Source organism: Maylandia zebra, linkage group LG6 (assembly GCF_041146795.1).
Source record: "Maylandia zebra isolate NMK-2024a linkage group LG6, Mzebra_GT3a, whole genome shotgun sequence".
NCBI lineage: Eukaryota > Metazoa > Chordata > Actinopteri > Cichliformes > Cichlidae > Maylandia > Maylandia zebra.
The window spans coordinates 1393861-1401360 of record NC_135172.1 but is presented as its reverse complement, the minus strand read 5'-3'; positions in this window follow the sequence as shown (position 1 = coordinate 1401360).

The window sequence follows — 7500 nt, the reverse complement described above, 5'->3', positions numbered from 1 at the left end:
AACTCTCCTCGTGCCTATGGTACGACAACTTTTCTCGTGCCTATGGTACAACAACTTTCCTCCGTGCCCCTGGTACGACAGCTTTTCTCGTGCCTATGGTACAACAACTTTTCTCGTGCCTATGGTACAACAACTTTTCGCCGTGCCCCTGGTACACCGCTCAGTAGCACTTTGCCACACACACACTCCTCGTACCTATGGTACGACAACTTTTCTCGTGCCTATGGTACGACAACTTTTCTCGTGCCTATGGTACAACAACTTTTCGCCGTGCCCCTGGTACACCGCTCAGTAGCACTTTGCCACACAAACTCTCCTCGTGCCTATGGTACGACAACTTTTCTCGTGCCTATGGTACAACAACTTTCCTCCGTGCCCCTGGTATGACAGCTTTTCTCGTGCCTGTGGTACAACAACTTTTCTCGTGCCTATGGTACAACAACTTTTCGCCGTGCCCCTGGTACACCGCTCAGTAGCACTTTGCCACACACACACACCACTCGTGCCTATGGTACGACAACTTTTCTCGTGCCTATGGTACGACAACTTTTCTCGTGCCTATGGTACAACAACTTTCCTCCGTGCCCCTGGTATGACAGCTTTTCTCGTGCCTATGGTACAACAACTTTTCTCGTGCCTATGGTACAACAACTTTTCGCCGTGCCCCTGGTACACCGCTCAGTAGCACTTTGCCACACACGCACACTCCTCGTACCTATGGTACGACAACTTTTCTCGTGCCTATGGTACGACAACTTTTCTCGTGCCTATGGTACAACAACTTTTCGCCGTGCCCCTGGTACACCGCTCAGTAGCACTTTGCCACACAAACTCTCCTCGTGCCTATGGTACGACAACTTTTCTCGTGCCTATGGTACAACAACTTTCCTCCGTGCCCCTGGTATGACAGCTTTTCTCGTGCCTATGGTACAACAACTTTTCTCGTGCCTATGGTACAACAACTTTTCGCCCTGCCCCTGGTACACCGCTCAGTAGCACTTTGCCACACACACACACACCACTCGTGCCTATGGTACGACAACTTTTCTCGTGCCTATGGTACGACAACTTTTCTCGTGCCTATGGTACAACAACCTTTCCCCGTGCCCCTGGGACACTGCGCAGAAAGTCTTTGCCACACACACACACCACTCGTGCCTATGGTACGACAAAAGGCCCCGGGGACCTACATCGCACCTTGCTCTTGCCTCCCTTACAGCTGAAAAAGGTCCATGCCTGTGCCCTGGCCCTGCTGAAATTCCCTCTCCATTTAGCCGAGGCAGTGAGTCGGCCTCCTGTCTCCCTTTACGGTCGAAAAAGATGTGCTCCTGGGCGCGCTGGCCCTGCTGCTACTCACATCGGGCATGGACCTGGACCTCCAGCAGGCCCCGGGGACCTACATCACACCTTGCTCTTGCCTCCCTTACAGCTGAAAAAGGTCCATGCCTGTGCCCTGGCCCTGCTGAAATTCCCTCTCCATTTAGCCGAGGCAGAGAGTCGGCCTCCTCTCTCCTTTACGGTCGAAAAAGATGTGCTCCTGGGCGCGCTGGCCCTGCTGCTACTCACATCGGGCATGGACCTGGACCTCCAGCAGGCCCCGGGGACCTACATCGCACATTGCTCTTCCCTCCCTTGCAGCTGAAAAAGGTCCATGCTTGTGCCCTGGCCCTTCTGAAATTCCCTCTCCATTTAGCCGAGGCAGTGAGTCGGCCTCCTGTCTCCCTTTACGGTCGAAAAAGATGTGCTCCTGGGCGCGCTGGCCCTGCTGCTACTCACATCGGGCATGGACCTGGACCTCCAGCAGGCCCCGGGGACCTACATCACACCTTGCTCTTGCCTCCCTTACAGCTGAAAAGGTCCATGCTTTTGCCCTGGCCCTTCTGAAATTCCCTCTCCATTTAGCCGAGGCAGTGAGTCGGCCTCCTGTCTCCTTCACGGTCGAAAAAGATGTGCTCCTGGGCGCGCTGGCCCTGCTGCTACTCACATCGGGCAGGGACCTGGACCTCCAGCAGGCCCCGGGGACCAACATACTCCTCTGCTCTACTCCCCCACTAGCTTTCCTTCTCCCGCAGTTACCCTCCACCACAAATCCAGCATGGCCCTTGCCCTCCAGCAGGCCCCGAGGACCCACATACTCCTCCGCTCTAATCCCCCATGAGCTTTCCTTCTCCTGCAGTTACCCTCCACCGCATATCCAGCATGGCCCTTGACCTCCAGCATGCCCCGGGGACGCACATCCTCCCCTGCTCTAGTCCCCCACTAGCTTACCTTTCTTGTAGTTACGCTCCAGCGCATATCCAGCATGGCCCTTGACCTCCAGCAGGCCCCGGGGACGCACATCCTCCCCTGCTCTAATCCCCCACTAGCTTACCTTTCTTGTAGTTACGCTCCAGCGCATATCCAGCATGGACCTTGACCTCCAGCAGGCCCCGGGGACGCACATCCTCCCCTGCTCTAATCCCCCACTAGCTTTCCTTCTCCTGCAGTTACCCTCCAGCGCATATCCAGCATGGACCTTGACCTCCAGCATGCCCCGTGGACCCACACTTAAGCCCCCTCCCACTGACAAAGCAAAACACCACTGGCAAAATCCTCGTGCCCCTGGTACTCCAGAATGTAAATTCAAACATGCCCCTGGTACACTGCGCAGAAACACTTTGCCACACACACGCACGCACTGCTTGTGCCTATGGTACGACAACTTTTCTCGTACCTATGGTACGACAACTTTTCTCGTGCCTATGGTACAACAATTTTTCTCGTGCCTATGGTACAACAACTTTTCTCGTGCCTATGGTACAACAACTTTTCGCCGTGCCCCTGGTACACCGCTCAGTAGCACTTTGCCACACACACACTCCTCGTACCTATGGTACGACAACTTTTCTCGTGCCTATGGTACGACAACTTTTCTCGTGCCTATGGTACAACAACTTTTCGCCGTGCCCCTGGTACACCGCTCAGTAGCACTTTGCCACACAAACTCTCCTCGTACCTATGGTACGACAACTTTTCTCGTGCCTATGGTACGACAACTTTTCTCGTGCCTATGGTACAACAACTTTTCGCCGTGCCCCTGGTACACCGCTCAGTAGCACTTTGCCACACAAACTCTCCTCGTACCTATGGTACGACAACTTTTCTCGTGCCTATGGTACAACAACTTTCCTCCGTGCCCCTGGTACGACAGCTTTTCTCGTGCCTATGGTACAACAACTTTTCTCGTGCCTATGGTACAACAACTTTTCGCCGTGCCCCTGGTACACCGCTCAGTAGCACTTTGCCACACACACACTCCTCGTACCTATGGTACGACAACTTTTCTCGTGCCTATGGTACGACAACTTTTCTCGTGCCTATGGTACAACAACTTTTCGCCGTGCCCCTGGTACACCGCTCAGTAGCACTTTGCCACACAAACTCTCCTCGTGCCTATGGTACGACAACTTTTCTCGTGCCTATGGTACAACAACTTTCCTCCGTGCCCCTGGTACGACAGCTTTTCTCGTGCCTATGGTACAACAACTTTTCTCGTGCCTATGGTACAACAACTTTTCGCCGTGCCCCTGGTACACCGCTCAGTAGCACTTTGCCACACACACACTCCTCGTACCTATGGTACGACAACTTTTCTCGTGCCTATGGTACGACAACTTTTCTCGTGCCTATGGTACAACAACTTTTCGCCGTGCCCCTGGTACACCGCTCAGTAGCACTTTGCCACACAAACTCTCCTCGTGCCTATGGTACGACAACTTTTCTCGTGCCTATGGTACAACAACTTTCCTCCGTGCCCCTGGTATGACAGCTTTTCTCGTGCCTGTGGTACAACAACTTTTCTCGTGCCTATGGTACAACAACTTTTCGCCGTGCCCCTGGTACACCGCTCAGTAGCACTTTGCCACACACACACACCACTCGTGCCTATGGTACGACAACTTTTCTCGTGCCTATGGTACGACAACTTTTCTCGTGCCTATGGTACAACAACTTTCCTCCGTGCCCCTGGTATGACAGCTTTTCTCGTGCCTATGGTACAACAACTTTTCTCGTGCCTATGGTACAACAACTTTTCGCCGTGCCCCTGGTACACCGCTCAGTAGCACTTTGCCACACACGCACACTCCTCGTACCTATGGTACGACAACTTTTCTCGTGCCTATGGTACGACAACTTTTCTCGTGCCTATGGTACAACAACTTTTCGCCGTGCCCCTGGTACACCGCTCAGTAGCACTTTGCCACACAAACTCTCCTCGTGCCTATGGTACGACAACTTTTCTCGTGCCTATGGTACAACAACTTTCCTCCGTGCCCCTGGTATGACAGCTTTTCTCGTGCCTATGGTACAACAACTTTTCTCGTGCCTATGGTACAACAACTTTTCGCCCTGCCCCTGGTACACCGCTCAGTAGCACTTTGCCACACACACACACACCACTCGTGCCTATGGTACGACAACTTTTCTCGTGCCTATGGTACGACAACTTTTCTCGTGCCTATGGTACAACAACCTTTCCCCGTGCCCCTGGGACACTGCGCAGAAAGTCTTTGCCACACACACACACCACTCGTGCCTATGGTACGACAAAAGGCCCCGGGGACCTACATCGCACCTTGCTCTTGCCTCCCTTACAGCTGAAAAAGGTCCATGCCTGTGCCCTGGCCCTGCTGAAATTCCCTCTCCATTTAGCCGAGGCAGTGAGTCGGCCTCCTGTCTCCCTTTACGGTCGAAAAAGATGTGCTCCTGGGCGCGCTGGCCCTGCTGCTACTCACATCGGGCATGGACCTGGACCTCCAGCAGGCCCCGGGGACCTACATCACACCTTGCTCTTGCCTCCCTTACAGCTGAAAAAGGTCCATGCCTGTGCCCTGGCCCTGCTGAAATTCCCTCTCCATTTAGCCGAGGCAGAGAGTCGGCCTCCTCTCTCCTTTACGGTCGAAAAAGATGTGCTCCTGGGCGCGCTGGCCCTGCTGCTACTCACATCGGGCATGGACCTGGACCTCCAGCAGGCCCCGGGGACCTACATCGCACATTGCTCTTCCCTCCCTTGCAGCTGAAAAAGGTCCATGCTTGTGCCCTGGCCCTTCTGAAATTCCCTCTCCATTTAGCCGAGGCAGTGAGTCGGCCTCCTGTCTCCCTTTACGGTCGAAAAAGATGTGCTCCTGGGCGCGCTGGCCCTGCTGCTACTCACATCGGGCATGGACCTGGACCTCCAGCAGGCCCCGGGGACCTACATCACACCTTGCTCTTGCCTCCCTTACAGCTGAAAAGGTCCATGCTTTTGCCCTGGCCCTTCTGAAATTCCCTCTCCATTTAGCCGAGGCAGTGAGTCGGCCTCCTGTCTCCTTCACGGTCGAAAAAGATGTGCTCCTGGGCGCGCTGGCCCTGCTGCTACTCACATCGGGCAGGGACCTGGACCTCCAGCAGGCCCCGGGGACCAACATACTCCTCTGCTCTACTCCCCCACTAGCTTTCCTTCTCCCGCAGTTACCCTCCACCACAAATCCAGCATGGCCCTTGCCCTCCAGCAGGCCCCGAGGACCCACATACTCCTCCGCTCTAATCCCCCATGAGCTTTCCTTCTCCTGCAGTTACCCTCCACCGCATATCCAGCATGGCCCTTGACCTCCAGCATGCCCCGGGGACGCACATCCTCCCCTGCTCTAGTCCCCCACTAGCTTACCTTTCTTGTAGTTACGCTCCAGCGCATATCCAGCATGGCCCTTGACCTCCAGCAGGCCCCGGGGACGCACATCCTCCCCTGCTCTAATCCCCCACTAGCTTACCTTTCTTGTAGTTACGCTCCAGCGCATATCCAGCATGGACCTTGACCTCCAGCAGGCCCCGGGGACGCACATCCTCCCCTGCTCTAATCCCCCACTAGCTTTCCTTCTCCTGCAGTTACCCTCCAGCGCATATCCAGCATGGACCTTGACCTCCAGCATGCCCCGTGGACCCACACTTAAGCCCCCTCCCACTGACAAAGCAAAACACCACTGGCAAAATCCTCGTGCCCCTGGTACTCCAGAATGTAAATTCAAACATGCCCCTGGTACACTGCGCAGAAACACTTTGCCACACACACGCACGCACTGCTTGTGCCTATGGTACGACAACTTTTCTCGTACCTATGGTACGACAACTTTTCTCGTGCCTATGGTACAACAATTTTTCTCGTGCCTATGGTACAACAACTTTTCTCGTGCCTATGGTACAACAACTTTTCGCCGTGCCCCTGGTACACCGCTCAGTAGCACTTTGCCACACACACACTCCTCGTACCTATGGTACGACAACTTTTCTCGTGCCTATGGTACGACAACTTTTCTCGTGCCTATGGTACAACAACTTTTCGCCGTGCCCCTGGTACACCGCTCAGTAGCACTTTGCCACACAAACTCTCCTCGTACCTATGGTACGACAACTTTTCTCGTGCCTATGGTACGACAACTTTTCTCGTGCCTATGGTACAACAACTTTTCGCCGTGCCCCTGGTACACCGCTCAGTAGCACTTTGCCACACAAACTCTCCTCGTACCTATGGTACGACAACTTTTCTCGTGCCTATGGTACAACAACTTTCCTCCGTGCCCCTGGTACGACAGCTTTTCTCGTGCCTATGGTACAACAACTTTTCTCGTGCCTATGGTACAACAACTTTTCGCCGTGCCCCTGGTACACCGCTCAGTAGCACTTTGCCACACACACACTCCTCGTACCTATGGTACGACAACTTTTCTCGTGCCTATGGTACGACAACTTTTCTCGTGCCTATGGTACAACAACTTTTCGCCGTGCCCCTGGTACACCGCTCAGTAGCACTTTGCCACACAAACTCTCCTCGTGCCTATGGTACGACAACTTTTCTCGTGCCTATGGTACAACAACTTTCCTCCGTGCCCCTGGTACGACAGCTTTTCTCGTGCCTATGGTACAACAACTTTTCTCGTGCCTATGGTACAACAACTTTTCGCCGTGCCCCTGGTACACCGCTCAGTAGCACTTTGCCACACACACACTCCTCGTACCTATGGTACGACAACTTTTCTCGTGCCTATGGTACGACAACTTTTCTCGTGCCTATGGTACAACAACTTTTCGCCGTGCCCCTGGTACACCGCTCAGTAGCACTTTGCCACACAAACTCTCCTCGTGCCTATGGTACGACAACTTTTCTCGTGCCTATGGTACAACAACTTTCCTCCGTGCCCCTGGTATGACAGCTTTTCTCGTGCCTGTGGTACAACAACTTTTCTCGTGCCTATGGTACAACAACTTTTCGCCGTGCCCCTGGTACACCGCTCAGTAGCACTTTGCCACACACACACACCACTCGTGCCTATGGTACGACAACTTTTCTCGTGCCTATGGTACGACAACTTTTCTCGTGCCTATGGTACAACAACTTTCCTCCGTGCCCCTGGTATGACAGCTTTTCTCGTGCCTATGGTACAACAACTTTTCTCGTGCCTATGGTACAACAACTTTTCGCCGTGC